This window comes from Idiotropiscis lumnitzeri, unplaced genomic scaffold (genome assembly GCF_059441095.1).
Source record: "Idiotropiscis lumnitzeri isolate Australia: NSW breed Sydney's pygmy pipehorse unplaced genomic scaffold, RoL_Ilum_1.0 HiC_scaffold_35, whole genome shotgun sequence".
Taxonomy (NCBI): Eukaryota; Metazoa; Chordata; class Actinopteri; order Syngnathiformes; family Syngnathidae; genus Idiotropiscis; species Idiotropiscis lumnitzeri.
The window spans coordinates 473,141-490,357 of NW_028283573.1; the positions used below are offsets into that span (position 1 = coordinate 473,141).

Sequence of the window (17,217 nt, forward strand, 5' to 3'; positions counted from 1 at the left end):
TCAGGGGTTCAGTCTCGGATCGTGTCCACTTGAACATCTGGCGTTGAGCGCCTCGTAAAGCACGTGTATCCCGAGCCGTCTAAGACCGGTGCATGTTTGTCTTTTTAATTCCCCCGTCTTTAGTGAGTTCGTAATTTCTTGCCGCTCCATATGGAAATACCAGGTCAACATGTGTAACGGATGTGGAGGGGAAGATTATAAAGAGGGCAGGGCCACGGCGTTCGCGTGCGCATGGCATGCTCTGGCTCTGCGAGTCTGGGGCTCATACGGAGCATTTTATGTTGTATCCAAATGATTTATTTTATGACAAGTATTTTGTAATTCCATATCCAACCATTGTTTTAGGATACCTGTCCATTGAGTATGTTTTACAGCTGTTCAAGACAGTGACGTCTCAGCATTTGGGGCCAGTGGGGCCTGCTACCACCAGATGGCGCTGTTGAGCATTAGGCAAGCTCAAAATAATTGTGACTAGAATTGCGCTTCTTTACAGATAATTTATAAAATATGTTTTCAAGAATGATAATATGTAATAAATACAAATTATATTACCTCGGCAATTTCGTTATAAACATTTAAGCATAATCGTCAAGTTCAATGGTCTAACTTCTCCAAACAGGATGAAATGGTCATGGGCGACTCAAATCTTAGTGTCCAAAACTGATATCAAGAGACGGCCGTGGGGCCACATTAGCTGGGCTCATCATCCAATTAAAATGTCATAAGGCTATACGTCACGTGACGTGACGTCAAGACGCAACAGGCTCAGTTTTGGCGGGTGGCAGTATATAGAAGTAAACTAAACTCGTTTGGTTTTCATCGGGAGCAAAAAATACAATAATGGCAAACCACCATTATGAATGAAGTAGATTCGTTGTTAAAGGGTTTAGCACTTTGCCGCTTGAGCAAAAAAATTAAACGTTTGCGACCGCATCAGCCAGTGGATATACTGGCTATTGTGTCCATTGAAAATGTATTAATTCATGAATTCTTGGACTTTGACAGAATTATTGACAAGTTTGCCCAGATTAACGATTGACGTTCATCCTTTCTATTCAAGAAATGCTATGAATAAAAATGGATTGTGGTCTTGAATTTAATGATAATTTATTGTGTAGGCTTTGCTGCGTGTGGATGTAAAGTGCACATTTTGTGCCCCACTCAACTTTTCATGCCAGAGACGCCACTGGTTCAAAGATTGTTTGAGTCATCAATCGATCGATTGGTATGATGACAATTTCACCGGGACTATCAATGGTCTGAGATGCGAGAGTTTTGAGTTACGGTTGCAGCCACGGGGCAAATTCAACTCGTCAGTCAAGGCATCGCTGTTATGTCATTTTCCCCCGCCTCCCTTCGCCTGGACTCGTCGCTGGTTGGACCACTACAGCCCCCCCCCCCCCCCCCCTCCCATCCCCCGCCGCTCCAACCGCCCGCGGAAAACATTCCAGCGAGTCAAACAGAGACAACCCCCAACTCACTGTCGACTTTCTGCCTTCCCGTACGGCGCTCCTCCTCCGCCTCCTCATTATTATCCACCGGCTGTAGCGGCGGTGGCGGCGGTCACACCGGAGCTCGGTCGTTCCCGTTGCCGCTCGCGATCCACCGAGTGTCGGCCACTCGCCCCACGCCTCTCCGCTCTCCGCTCTCCTTCCACCGGATCTCCGTGGATGAGTGAGCGGCTTCCACAGGTGTGTCGCGGTTCCAGGAAGCACACCTGGAAGGGACCATGTGACTCGGTACCTGGGCGTGGAAGGAACCTTATCCGCTATCGCCAACCTCACAGGCGTGTTTGGCGGAGACTTTTTCTCCCTCTTCGCCCCCTTCTTTCCGTCTCGCCGACATTTTCGATGCCCGGCGAAGAGCTTTGAACAGGAATTCAGTGCATGAGAAGCACATTACGAGGAGGAACATGTGAACGGACTTCTTTTTAAACGCAAAATAACCCGGGAGCTTCGTGTATTTGTGGACTTTTTTTTTTTATCGCGTTTGGGCACTGAATCTTCTTCCCTCCTTTTCCGAGGTGAGTTTTCATATGGACTGTTTGCTTGACGCACTTAAGCATCAATTTTCACTGTTTGCCTGCTACACGCCAGCAAGTTTTCAGCATTCGCATTGGCAGATCACAAATGCTGTTGCGGTTTCAATTTCACAAGTATTGCATTGTCCCCATGTTTCATGTGATGTGTCTAAAAATGGATCATCAGAACTGGGGAATGCCATTCAGGTTCAAAGTCTGGTATTTTAAAGCAGTTTCCCCATGTGTAGGCTCAGGGGTCCCAAATGGTCCTTGGGTTATACAGTTTCGAGGCAAGATGAGTTCAATTCATTGCGATAGTCATCTGAAGTTGTATGGCCAAACATGCCCAGGCTTGACGCATTCATGTCAGGCCAGACGAGGAAGTTTTATTTATACAGCACATTTCATGCAGAAGGCAACTCAATGTGCTTCGCACAAGAGAAGACACACCACCTACAAGCATTTATATAAAAAAAAAAAACACAGCAGAAGACATTGCAAAGCCAAGCAGAGAAAACAAAAATAGCTCATAAAAATGACCAGAAAGTATATTGACACCATTTAAACAGAAAACATTTAAAAGTAATCAGCTAGCATACTAAAATAACTAAAAGGGAAAAATACAGATTTAAAATTGTTTGGAGGACTTTAATGAAATGTGTGGGGGGGTAATTTTGAAACAGGATTTAATAGCAACTTTTGTTGGCATCTTATTCCGTTTGTATGCAGCATAAAAAGCTAAATTCAGTTTCACCATGTTTATTTTGAACTATGAAACGGAGTTTGAATATGGACTCCCGAGTTCCCGTGTGGAGTTCAAGTGTTCCCCCTGTGCTTGGGGTTTGGTTTTACTCTGGGCACTCCAGCTTTGTCTTGAATTACAAAAGCATGAATGTTTAGTGAAGCGAAGCCTCGATCAGCCGTTCTGAATGTCAAACGATGTCAATTAAACAAGTATGCAACAAATTGCTGGACAACTTTTGAAATCCGAGGTGAAGAAAAATTGTTGGCAAACGCTTGCAGCATCTCAACGCATTGAAATGATGCGGCTGGCCAGGTTGTTGTATTTTATTGTTTTTCATTAGCGTAAGTGCCATAAGTAGATTTTGGTGAATTATATAGTTAATTATTTGTGCTCATTGGAATATTTTTAATTGAACATTTAATCATTGTTTGGTTTATATTAGTTTTATTTTATTGTCATTTTTACTGAAAGTACAGTTATTACGAATATGTAAGTATCCAGGCTCCATAAAGGTGGAAAATTTTGGTGTTGACGTAAAGTTGATTCGGAAAGACGCGTCGGGCGTGGAGCAACAACTTTTATGACCGTGCGATTGACCTTTTTTTTTTTTTCCTCCCCAACAAGCTAATTGGCTTTGACCGAACAGATACCCGCACAATTATATCTGAAGTTCTCGGAAAGAATAGCGCCTGCTCCTGGTATTACGAAATCTGCCTGGCAACACGAGCCAGCGGAATTCTGATTGGATAAAAACTCTCATCTAAAAATCCAACGCTCGGATATAAAATGACATTTTGAAGAATATGATCATTTTTTGTTTCTTGATTATGTTAGGCCAGCAGAGAAGGTCTTGACGGTCCGCCACTGGATAATCTGCGTGACACCATGACACCAATTATTTGACGTTATACATCATGATTTTCCTGGTCCAGCCCACTTGGTCATAGATTCTCCTCCATGTTCCTCCTGAGCTAAAATAAGTTTGACACCCCTGCTCTAAATCGTCTTTTTATTCGCACTCTGGCCGCCACGTGCCCCCTTGAGCATCGGCCTACTGTCCATGGGATGCCCGCCCCCCCCCCCCCGCGCCCTCTCTTAGGGATTATTCCCCTTTAAATAACATTATGCAAACAGTCTCGCAGAGGGATGGATTAACACGGTTGGGGGCATGTGGAAACAGGAAAGAGGGCCGCTGTTGCTCGCCGGAGGGGGGGCTGCCGGAGTAAGGATGCTCTCCCAGTCGAAGCCATCTGCTCACATGGACACACACACAAGTTAGCTCGCCGTCTTCCCTGCCGCCGCAAATGCTTCATTCAGGTTTTATCTGGGCCTTTCTGAATAAATAGAGACACCTTATCAGTGGCGAGGAGAGCGGTGATAAATATCCCCCCCCCCCCCTGCTACCCGGCAAGCGCAGCGTACTTTTTCATTGCGGCCGAGAGAAGACTTTGCAAACTATAACCAAAGCGGGGCAACACAGGCATATGTAGGATTGTTGTTTTTTTTTTTATCTCCCCAGCAGAACGCCAGTAGCTCTGAAAATGAAAATCAGTGGTTAGCTCCACTCCGACTATTTTCAGAAGCAGTCAAAGTGCGTCCGACCAGCAGAGAAGCAATTGCACGCTTTGGTCTTAAACTCTTTCAATGTTTTTGACCGATTTATTGTCCATTTCCTCCTCTCATCGTGTTGGATGAACGCCTCATATTTATCTTCAGTGAGAATATTTTCCAGGTCAATTTGAACCCATCTTTTTTTTTTGTTGTTGTTTTGCTTTGGATTGCTGACTTCTGTGGGTTTTTTTTTTTGTTTTTTTTTCATTTTGCAAGAAAAAGCCAACATAATCCTTGCGAGCAACAAGCAACCCCCGAGCCTGCAAATAGAAAGACGTCAGAAAACAAGCCGATGCACGATGAGTGTTTATGGCAAGTAGCTCATTTGGAATTACAAGATAATCTTCCTGCTCCCACCAAAACAGGCAAGCAGGATGTGACCTAAATCACGATCATCATGTCAACATAAACCTACTTTCCCTTTGAGTCATGACGGTTGGACGCTAGAAGCCTTTTTGACCAACATTTTCGGACTCGGGGCATAGATTTTTATAAGCGAATGCTCATAAAAGAGGTGTGGCGCGCGTGAGTACAAGGCCATATGCGATCCTCGAAAGTTTCACGTAGAGCGTTGACAGCATGAAGGGCGTTTTGGCTGGTGGAGGAATCTGGGGAATTGAGATCATCACCCCCCCCCCACCCCCACAAACCTCCAGATTGGAGATTGGCTCATCTTTTCACGTCCAAGGATTAGCTGACGATGAGGCGACAATCACGCTGAGGTGGATTTCTGATCATATCTGATTTTTTTTTTTTTTAATTTTTTTAACCGAATCCATCCTTGTCCTTGGACTTGCATGCACCCCCCCTCCCCCACATCCCCCGTCGTCCTCAGCTACCTCCTTCCAAACTTTCCTCTCTTATCTGGCCGCCTTGTTCCAGTGCGGCATTGTTTGCACTTCACACAGCTAACCCTTGACACCCTTTCCACTCAGCACTCTAGCAGCACCAATGCCCCCCCCCCCCCCTCCGTTCCCCACAGATAAAAGATAAAGTTCGACTGGCCTCCGAGGTGTGATTGCGCTAACTATTATGCTTGGTCCCTCAACTCTTGCGGACGAATGCCGTTTGCCACCGGCTTCCGCTGCTCTACTTCGAGTAGCACACAATGTGAGGATTATGTTATTATTCATATCTTGTGTATCCATGCACGATATTTGTACCGAACAATTGTCAACTACAGGGGGTACTACTTGGTTTGGAGTACCCCGAATTTGGATATATTGTAAATTGAAACACGCTGTTGCCTTACCACTAGCCTATGTCAGCACAATTGTAGAGTTGTAATTGGAATAAATAAATGTATAAAAATTAGTGCTGTCGACTGATTAAGTTTTTTTTTAACTAATTAATCCCAAAAAAAAAATCCATGATTAATTGAATTTAATCACATTTTCAACTATTATTTATTGTGAAGCTTTTAACAGTTATTTTCTTGAAAAATATCTTGGAATTAATGCAAAATCACCAAATATGATGTATATTTAATTCAAAGACTGTTGTAATAGCTTTCTGAAATTCTTGAATATGATCTAAAAGGAGACATCTTTACGGGCAATTTTCTTAGAAAGATTTCTCAAAACTGCCCACAAGCACCAACACTCCAGCAAGGCCCAGTGTTAACTTGAGCATGGTTGTTTTGTTCCGAAATGATGATTTTTGAAATAAATCAAACTAAGTTTCATTCATTTTGAGAGTGAGAGAGTGAGAGAGTGTGAGAGTGTGAGAGAGAGAATTTGCTTTGTATTTGCTCGTGTGAAGCACATTGAGTTGTCTCGTGTAGAAAATGCGCTCTATAAATAACGCTGCCTTGCCTTATCACGACGGAAACCATAACTTGTGCTCGCTGTTGATGGGGCTGAGCTCCTGTTGTCCGTCAGCGGCTTCGTGCTCGCAATGACTCGACGCCGCTGCTGTACAGACAGCCGTCTTGTGTGCTCATGCTAACTGGACCGACGTCGACTCATGCTATCTACTTTCTCGAGGCAAGTCAAGCCAAGCTGCTCGTAACACTGGCAAATTTTCACGCTTGTTGAACAGCAGTGATGAGTTGACTCAGGGTGGGCTGAGGCGGCGTAGGCTTGATTCTGATCCAGACGCTGCTATCTTGTTTGTTGGCGCTGGCAAGAAACTCGCTGGGCTCATGTTTTTTTTTTTTTCTTCTTCATGTTGCTTTGATAAGTGAATCAGTCGTCGATTGCGATCTAAACCTTTTAAATACTTGAGAGGGAAGCTAGCGCTTAACACCAGATCTAGGTGGGGGGGGGGGTACGGTCCACCCCGCTGATCTGAGAGTTGAACATATTGAGGATGAGTCAAGGTTCCCTTTCTATGTAAATGTTTTATGCTTGTGTTAGATGTGACAGCGTGCTCTTACATCACTCCTATTTTCAGTCATGCACCGTTCAAGTTGACTGAGGCTCAAGCTAATTAATTAATTGTGGTGCTGAGCTTTAATGGCTTTTTTTATATATACACAGGAGTGCCCATTTTATTTTTTTCATAGAAGTTTTGGCTATTTGACAGAATTTTTTTTAATTTATTTTTTAGCTCAATAAAAACCTGCCTTTTGATTTGGACTAGCAAATGGTGATCGTTTCGTATTTCAGCATTTCCTTTAGGCTTGGAAATTTTTACGAGTTCTTTTTATTGTTTGGAGACCTGTTGATTTCAGTGTGATTGCCGTATTTTCCGGACAATAAGCCGCTACCTTTTTTTTCTGAAATTTCCTTGTATAAAGTAACGTAAAATTGCCTCCACTTATAAATTGCCATTTCACCGTTGCAACATTTAAATAAACAATTTCAATAGAACCCTGAAATTTTAAACTCAAGTTTACTTACTATAGTATTTGACATTGTACATTGAGTACAATTTTAACCATGTTATATCGAAATAATTTCTACAGTTTATAAATCATTTTTTTTTTTACAATTATGCCCTTTTTTTAATCATTGAGTGAAATAATCGTAATTGGATTTTTTTTTTGCACAGTCCGGGGGCTAAGCATTAATCAGTTCCCAAGAAGTTGCTCTCTCTTAATTTTAAAAAGGCTGGCGACCTCTGCTGCAAAGCATTTTAACATGTATTTTTTTTTTTTTTACCAAAAGCTATTCATTAGGGAATAAAGAAGGAACAGGCTTTTAGCAGCCAGCCACTGACACGTAACCATTTTTTAAACACTGGAAACAAATTCTAACGAGATTTTCTTGCCTTGGATTATGAGGTGCTGACATTTTAGAGATGATGTTTAAATGTGCCCTAAGATGTGTCTTTGCAGTGTCCATCTTAGTTTTTTTTTTGTTGTTTTTTTTTTTACCATGTCTTGACAGTTGGAGATGGTTTTCACTAGTCATGTGGATGATGGATATCAGGGTGTCATGTTTTTTATTACTTAAATGGCTTGTTTCACATTAGTCTGGCATTTAAACTCATTCATACCCTTCAGCGAGAAGGCCTTACTGTCATCAACTCGTGATCTGATTGGCTATCGCAACGGTCGATCCACTGTAAATCACCGACATTCACACAGAACAAATGCCCGTACGATTGTGTGTGAAGGCCTCGGACGAATAGCCCGTGCTACTGGTATTATGAAATCTGCCTGGCAACACGAGCTAACTGAATTCTGATTGGATTAAAAACTCTCACCTAAAAATTCATCGCTAGGTTATAATATGACATCAATGTGAAGAATATGATCACGATTTCTTGATTATGTCAGGCCGGCAGAGAAGGTCTTGACGGCCTACCACTGCTTGAATCGTATCACACACGTGTATTGAGACACGCATTGAACCGTCTTTTATTGGGGAGATGCACACAGCGACCGATAAATGTTTTATGCTGGCGAGCGTTTACTCTGAATTGAAATGAGTCCAAATATAATTGATCTCAATGGGAAATTTGATTTTTAAATTTTCTTTTTTTTTTGGTCATATGTTTTAAATTAGCCACCAATTCATTTTTCATCCTTATCATCCCCTTCACAGTTAATCCCCAAACTGACCAATTTGCTCCAGCCCAGATCATTTTTAATTATCACCTCTGCTTTACAGCTAATATGACATCCAACTGCTTTATGTTAATAGGATAGTTACTGTCGCGTGTTGGTGTCCCCTCTCCGGATCATCATTTGCTTTTCTTTCCCCCCCCCCCACTTTTTTCTTTCCATTCACACTGGGTGATTAATTATAAAGTACAGAGAATGAGCGTCAGCCAGGACTGGTGGGTGACAGATGCATGAGGCGTCGGTGCTCCAGGAGCAGCTGGATGAAGGTCATAGAAACCTGGGGGAGTCCAAAAAAAAAAAGTAAGTGGGAGGGGGCACACAGTGCCGTGGCCAATGTTGAGAGATAAGCTGTGCTCATGTGAAACTTTTATAGAGGAGATAAAGCGCCACATGGAAACGCAAGAGTCCTTCACTTGCAGAAAGTGGCACCACGCAACCATTTTAATAACAGATGGCTCCGTTAACAAAAAAAAAACACATCGCCAGATGTGTCCCCTGATGCTACATATCCAAAAATATGGAGGCGCATGTTTACATCTTATTTTATTTGGTTATGTAAGAAAATCTTCACGTGACAGATATTTTATGACGAACACATTTAAGTGGTAAAAAAAAAAAAGTTTTTTATTCATTTATTTATTTTTTACAAATACGAGACATTCCCGGCAGCTTATAGCCTGGTGTGGCTTTTTTGCTGTTGTTTTTTTTCTCCCAAAAAACAGCTGCTGCGGCTTATATACGGGTGCGCTTTATAGTCCGGGAATTGTGGTAATTATTATAGAAATAGTTTAAACTATATCCCGAACCATTTTTTTCAATTAGCAAACTATTTCATTACCAGCCGAATAAAAAAAACTCTTGCAGTCTCCGAACCTTCATATGTATTTAATGTAGCTATATAATGACTTTCAGTTTTTGAATTGGATTTAGAATATTTTTTTTTCTTTTTCGTGATGCACTTATTGTATATACGCAAACGGCAGCAATATATATCGCAGAACCACGACAGTGTGTATCCATCCATCCATTTTTTTAATATTGCTTATCCTCATTAGTGTTATGGGTGAGGTGCTTATAACATAATCAAGAAATCATGATCATATTTTTCGCATTGATGTCATATAACATCCTAGTGTTGTATTTTTTATTTATTTTTATCCAATCAGAATTCAGCTAGCTCGTGTTGCCAGGCAGATTTCACAATTCCAGTAGCACAAACTATTCGTCCGAGGCTTTCAGATACAATCATGCGGGCGTCTCTTCTGTCAAAGCCAATGAGCTTTCATAGTTGATGGACAGTTGCGATAGCCAATCAGATCACGAGTTGGTTACGTGTGAGCCTTCTCGCTGGCCTTACGGTGATGAACGCGTTTTGTGATTGGATAATCAACACACCCGAAATTCGTAACTGACGACCGCTCGATAAAAAGTATATTTTTGCTTTTTTTTAAACCACAATGGCCAAAGGAGGGAATTTAATTGCAGATACACTTGCGAGGTTATTTTCAAGACAAACTTTTCAAGAGGTCGTCCAACACTCGCTCAGTAGTGCCTAAGTGTCTTTCTGTTTATTATTTCTCCAGCCGTGTTGTTATAAATGATGATAATTTTATTATTCAAGTCAGACTTTACTGAAGGCCTACGTATGCAGTGATCGGGACAACTGCACTTGAGCACCGTGCTACACAATAGATGCACAATCTAGCGCATTCGCCGACGTTCATGTGAACAGAAATCAAACAAGACGGAGACCAAGAAGTACTCTGCTCACAAATTACAGTCGTTACACTCGAGTTAAAAATGGCACATTCTGCGCAAAATGCTGTCCATACAATTGTGAAGGTTAAATTGCACTTTAGACTGCCGTTAGAATAGAAGCACAGTCGGAGCTTTTAATTGGCGTCTAACTGTAAAGTCGGAAGGAAGCGTTTCCATGGTGCAAAGGCGCTGAAGGCAGTTCGTCATACTTGCCGCTTCCAGGGAGACGTTTTGCCATTTAAAACTCTCGCCTCCCGGCGGTTTTAATGAAATTGAATCTAATGCAGAATGAGCCACACAAACAGGCGACGAGATGGGTGTCTACAAGTCGTGCGTCTCTGCTCATATTATTGTTATCACGCTGGGATAATACCGTATGTAGATACGGCCGTCTGCCTTTATTGCGGCCCACAAAGAAATGATAACACCAAAATGAAATCAGCCACTTTTTTTTTTTTCTTTTTTTTTTTTTCTTTTTTTTTTTAATTCATCATCTGTATTCCTGCCGTTGCCGTTAAATGAGCTGGATGCGGGTGGCCTTCCGGTCAGCTGTCATCCAAGAGGGACCTATTAAAATGTGTTCATACAGCAATTGCTGAAGTTAGCGAGAATCTCATTAAATGTCAGCGGCTCCGTTACTTATCTGCAAACTGACAGAGCATTTTACAGAGGACGCCGGGAACTCGGCGAGCGCTACCGCAGTCACCTTAGAGGGTGACATTTGCTGGCGACCACGGCTCACAAATATGGTCGCTAATATTTGAGTTGGGTAAAGGGCGGCGGCGGTTATCGATCCTCGCGGAGTGGGGGGGGGGGATTAAGGGCCGAGGGCAGCCGCGAGTCTCGGCAGGGGAATGCGATAAGTCAAAGTGAAGCATAACAACGAGTACACTGGACAATCAGAGCGGCCGCAATGGTGGAAATGATGAGGTTCAACACAATTTATGCTCGCTCAGTGGTTGTAAGCTAGGGCAAGGAGGTCATGTTTTCATTGCTGCTCATTTACTGCCATTGACGGCTAAAGACGTCAACGATCCCTTTTTTTTTTGTGTTTCTTTTTTTTTTTTTTCCCCAGGCTGGTAGTGATATGGATTAGCTGCACATTTTTCTATTTAAGAGCTGCTCACGAACAATCATTTCATTAATCGATTAATCTGTCGATTAGGGATGTAACGATTCACTCAGGGCCCCGATTCCATTCCATTTGCAATTTATTTTTTAATTTTAATTAATTAATTTTTTTATTTAAGTTCCCGATTTCGATTGGACATTTTTTTCAAATTTTTTTTAAATTTTAAGTAAATAACTAATTTTATAACCAAAATGCGTTTTTATTTTAACGTCTGCATTTCCTTGTTACAAAGACTAACTTTACAAAAAAAAAAACCCTTGAATTTCGATTTTTTAACGACAGAACTATACGTGAAAATAAATAAATGTACAATAGCTTTGACATCATTACAAATCATTCGGTGACCAAAATTTCCACATTAAATATTTTTTTTTTGCATGGATTCATATTTTAACTTGAATAAATCGATTTCAAATCCATTTTCAATTAACCGTTACATTTTTAAGGTCAATTGTTTTTTCTCAATTAACTGAACCAGATTAAAAAAAAAAAAGCATACGATCCAAATTTTGATTCCCTCATTATTCAACAACAGGACATTATTTCAAATTGACATTATTTGGAATATTATTTGTTAATTATATTTACTTTTGGGATTTTATAATTTAATGGACACTTTAAAAACTGACTAACTTTTTTTTATCAATTATATTTTAGTCATGTGTCTAATGGACTTTTTATTCATTTTCCTCATCAGGTTTGGGTTATGTTGTTGAAAATTGGTACGAGTGTATCCTCACTTCAACCTGAGTTTCTGTCGTGTACGTGGATATTAATCGTGGTGTTGCCCGTGGCGTTTACGCATCTTGTGAAATGTAAATCCGTGGAGGTGTCATCATAACTCTGTCTTGGGAGTCTGCGTTTTGCCCCCCAGCTTCACTCTCCTGTTATCTTGGCCTTGATGACGCGCATTATTCCTCACTGACTCATCTGGGCCTGCTTCAAAGCTCACCATACGCAACTTAAAAAAAAAAAAAAAAAAAAATTCTTTTTAAGCTCCATTTTGCTGGCGTCCGCACATCGCACAGACATTTTTTATCACATGTCCTTCCCTTCTCGTTATACAGTGTGCTTCACATGTGATGATCATGCAGATAACTTGTGCATCTTGCACGGATTATTTATGTCCCTTGAGGAAGCGTCTCCTATGATTCCTCTTTTACAGCGGATATGGAAAGTGAACACATCGTTGTTTGAATGCCTCTTTTTGTAATATATATATATTTTTACATATTTATATAAATATATATATATATATATATATATATATATATATATATATATTTATTATTATTATTATTATTATTATTATTTTTTTTTTTTTACTCTGCATCTCTTCCAGCAGACATCAGTAACCCTTCCAAAAAAGTTTGCTTAAAAAAAAATAAAAAAATAACGCAATGCTGCCGGGGGAACACTGCATTTTCTCTCCATTTTAACAGGACCGTGTTCACTGTTGTGTGTACAAACTTGTCTTTCATGCACATGATATCCGCAAGCCGCCTCAGCCTGACGCTCAGCCTGCGATTTAGTCTGCGACTTTCCGCATGTAAATTGCGTAACGTAGCCCCGTGGTCGCGTTCCTTCTTGCTTCTGTTCCTGCGCCGTCTGTTCCACTTCCCGTCTCAGGCGATCGCACGTCATCTATCTGTCAGTGGAACTGAGGTCTTTTTAATTACAGTAATTAGCTCAAGTAGACTTGCTGCTGTTCAAGGTTAGAGAAGCTTATTAGCCATGTCTCTTTTAGTTTAGCTGTCTGCAATGTTTTTGGAGATAAGAAAAATGTGTTACTTCCATGGGAGTAAAATATTATCAACATTTCGCCATAGTCTGTCGCGATACCTTCCTCTGCTCGCGGGACCTCTCCTGTAGGTGCGTGTGACTTGAGGTGAGAAAAGCAAACGGACAGCTTACTGCTGATTGGCCGCAGTAACCAATCTGTGGGTGGGCCAATCTGCCACTGCAGGCGGGGCCACGAGCACAGCAGGGAGAGAAAGAAGTGTGCTGGAGCGAGTCAAAGTAAACCAGCTTTTACTTTATCTGCCTTTAAAAAAAAAAAAATAAATAAAAAAAAAAGGGCGGGGGCAATGCAGATAATCGGAAAAATGAACTCAAGTTGAGTCGCTAATTTTATGATTTACAACTTGCTTGGCAAAAACTTTTGAAAGACTTGACTTGACTTTGATCTGAACTCCATGTAATGATATAAGTCAATTAGATGAAAATGACGTTTACGGTGTTTTCATCAGTCAGGAGCAGGTAATGTTAGCTTGTCTGAAATATGAAGCCAAGCTAGCTATTAGCTCGACTGTTTAGCTCACCAATAGCTTGTCAAATATTAACTTAACTTGATGCTGGATGTGCATTTAATTGAGAAGACTACGTTATAAATTAGTCAGGAGAATTAAATATTGAAACTATACCATTTTATTAATAAAAAAAAAAAAAAAAAAAGCTATTGCTAATTAAGCAAAGACACAGATTACACTACTCCGGTGGTGAGAATGTCTCTCATTTACCCACGTTTGGAATCAAAAACAATTCACGGAATGTTTTAATCTGTTGATTATACGTATATTTCAATATTTATCATCACAGTTACAGTGGGACACTCATCCAAAAGTATACATTCATTTCATACTCTTAAATCTTGATTTCTCGATACATATATTTCCATTTATTCGCATTTACTCTTTGTTTCATGATCAAAAAAAAAAAAAAAAGTTTTATCACTCTTAGTGGTTGAGCTAAATTTTCTGACTTGACTTACGACTTGTTTGATTTGATCTTTTTCCGCAGTGACTTGTGACTTGCTCAAGACTTGAAAGACTTGCCACATTCGGGTCCAACTCACAAATTTTGGTTCGTTCACGTTTCTCCATTTGCTTTGCTGTCTTCCGATAAAGAATCCGAACGCAGTCGAGAATTTGCGCTATTTCCCTGACAACTTGAACGGGGTTTTTGCCAACGGTTGACAATTAAGTTGGCTAATTTTCCGAACCTTTTACTCATTTTTGGAGGTGGTACTTGGTTTAAATCAAATCTGTTGGGATAATTATTCGAGTGCGAGGCTTTGAAAATTCTGCTAAAGACGAGCACTGACTATTAAATATGATGTTGCAAATACGGTACATTAAAGGTGCGCCGACTGTTTAATTGGGGAACACCAGTGGATTGTATAATTAACGTCTGCTGATATTATCTTTATCAGTCGTAAAATATATCGTAAATTACCCCCCGGAGATTCCCAGGCCCATTTTCAATTAGATCGGGCAAAGTGGTGCATTTAGAGGCCACGGTGCTTTTTCATTGGTGCTCCAACAAGGCCAGAAGTACCATTTTTATCCACCATCCCTGACCTCCATTAACATTTTTCTGTCGACGGCACTGCCACTGACAGCTCCTCCCCCTCCTCGTCCTCCTCCTCCCCCGCACTGTTATTTATTTTTACCCAGGCTCTGTTTTGTCTCACTTGCGACGACGACGGCGTCCTGCGAGCCGGCGGGGTGTCATGATGCCTTCTTGTGCGTCTGCTTGTTTAATTAGTCATGTGGAGTTTGCCTTCACATCGGGTAATGGGAAAAACTGAACTCCCGTCTCTTGTCCCACTGGGCCCTCGCATGCATCTGCACCTTCAGAGTTGAAAACAAAACATTACCCCCCCCCCCCAACCCCCCTCGAGTGGCACGCCAGGAAATTGAAAAAGAAAAAAAAAACAGCACACACATCTGTTCAGTGGGTGTGATGTAAACAAAACAAAACCTAATCACCGAAAAACAGCTTGATTATTAAATATATTGTATTTATGAGTGAGTTTTTTTTTTTTTTTAGGTGGTAGAATCAGATAAGATGAGAATTAATTTATTGGAGTGTTTTGCTTTGGAGCTTCATCAATTCAATTGTCAAATATGACAAAATATATTGTGGTCCAACAACTTGTGACATGTCATCCCATGACAGGAGACGGCGGTCATGGCGCTGCATCCTCATGTTCATGCCACAAAATCGTGGTCGTGTCGAGATAACATTCGAGACCTGCTTCCCTTTTGCGCAAAGCAAAGAGCGAAGTTCCTGTTGGTATGCCAGATCCGGTGTGATGCGGACGAGTACTTCTTTGTCTAACTATAACCACCTCGTTTGGGCCGGTTGGTCCGACAGGAAGTTGAAAATGGAAGAAAATATGGAGTTGCGATAGTTTATGCCAAGCACAGAGAGCCCTCTGGAGGACTAAAAGTGCCAAAATTAAATAAATAAATAGACCATGAAATGTTGAATTAAACCTGTCATTAATTCATGAAATGTTTCCTCAATAATCCTCTGCGCTGTTTTGACCGTCCTCTGCGCCTCACTCTGTCTGCCTCAGTGCAGCCGCCGTACCAGGTAGAGACACAAAAAGTCAGCAGGCTCTCGATGGACGAGTGGTAGAAGGCCAGCTCGCAAGTATCCCTCTTCATACAGGATGACCAAACTAGTTTATCATCCTTATTGCTGTGTACATTTATGGCAAAATTCATCCCAACTGTCACTCTTTTATCTTAGCTTTCTGCAATGTCTTTCGAGATGAGGAAAATGTTACATCCATGGGAGTAAACTATAATTCATTGTTGCGTCGTTACCGTGTCTATACGAGACGGCTTGCAAGTTTGTATTAGGGTCCGTTTAAAAAAAAAAATTATTATTATTATTAATAATATTTATCATTTATGTATTTATTTTTACCAATTTCTCCAATATTTTTTTGCCAGTTTTTTTTTTATTTTTTTTAACCCCTGGCGTTTTTATTTGCTTACTTTGATTTGTGATCGATCAATATGCTTTTTCCATGGCCGATACTGATACACGATTCTTAGTAGTCATGGGGGCCGATAACCGATACTTGAAACCAATATTAATTTCTAGAAAAAAGGCAGAGAAATTGTGGCGTCTGTACTTGCTCCGGCCCGGGAACATTTACGCTGACTCCGGAGTAATCAGTGTTACCTTCCTAATGACATCGGGATTATAAAAATACACCTTGTAGTTGCTGAGATAAGCGTCATTATTCGGAGGGCATGTCCTTTTGGAAAAAGGACGTGCAGTGCAAAGTATGCGTGCATACGGTTAGGTGGAAGAAGATAAGAGAGCTGGAGGGGAGCAGGTGAGGCTGGTTCAAGTCATGCTTGCTCACAAGCAGAATTGAATTATTGATCAAGCAACAAATTACATTAAGGAGGACCCCATGGAGCCATCCAAGCAGACTGGAGCTCACATACATTTGTTATTTGTGCGCGTGAGGACACATTTGTGCAGGGTTGGCGATAACACCCCCTGGTCAAAGTCCACATTATTTTTCCGCGGGCAGCGGCGGGAGCCTGCACTCCGACAGGATGGAGCAAACAGTGAATCAATCAAGTGGGCTGAGGTGATGCATACAGAAGGACTTGAGCTGATTGCACACTGAGTGACTTGTTTTTTTTCTTATTTTTTTTTCCCAAAAAAGGCACAATCAACTCTGACTACCTTTCAGGGCAAAAAGGAACCGCAAAAGGCTTTTATTTCTCCCTTTTTCCTGGGCACTCTGCTGTGCTAGTTTTATTTTTCCAATAACATACATTCGATGGACTGTAATGGAAAAGTGTGATTTTTATTTTTTTTAGACTTTATGAAGTCCAAGGTTATTCTCGTATTTTATGTCCCAGGATGAAGTCACCAATTGTACATTTGTGATGTATTATACTCAGTTTAACATAATCGGAACTTCAGCTGCCGTGCTTGTATATTACTCTGTTTTTTTTTTAAATACTTTCCTGCCTTGAAAAATATGTCAAAACAACAATTGTGCATCAGGTTGGAACATGCCAGAGATTTATCGCTAGCTTATGCTAACGTGGTGTTGAAGCCATAATTCTAATAATCATATATAATAATCATAATAATTCCAATAAATATTTGAGAGGGAG

The 17,217-nt window shown here is 40.9% G+C and overlaps 1 protein-coding gene across 2 annotated transcripts in view; it reads left to right on the top strand.

Moving 5' to 3' along the window:
* The first annotated feature begins 1,470 nt into the window (after positions 1–1,470).
* plxnb2b (plexin b2b) overlaps positions 1,471–17,217 on the top strand; it is a 158,466-nt gene continuing 142,719 nt past the window's right edge. For both annotated transcript variants that reach the window (XM_088287145.1, XM_088287146.1), the window contains exon 1: positions 1,471–2,023. The gene's annotated coding sequence lies outside the window, so the exon portion shown is untranslated. The remainder of the gene's footprint in view (positions 2,024–17,217) is intronic.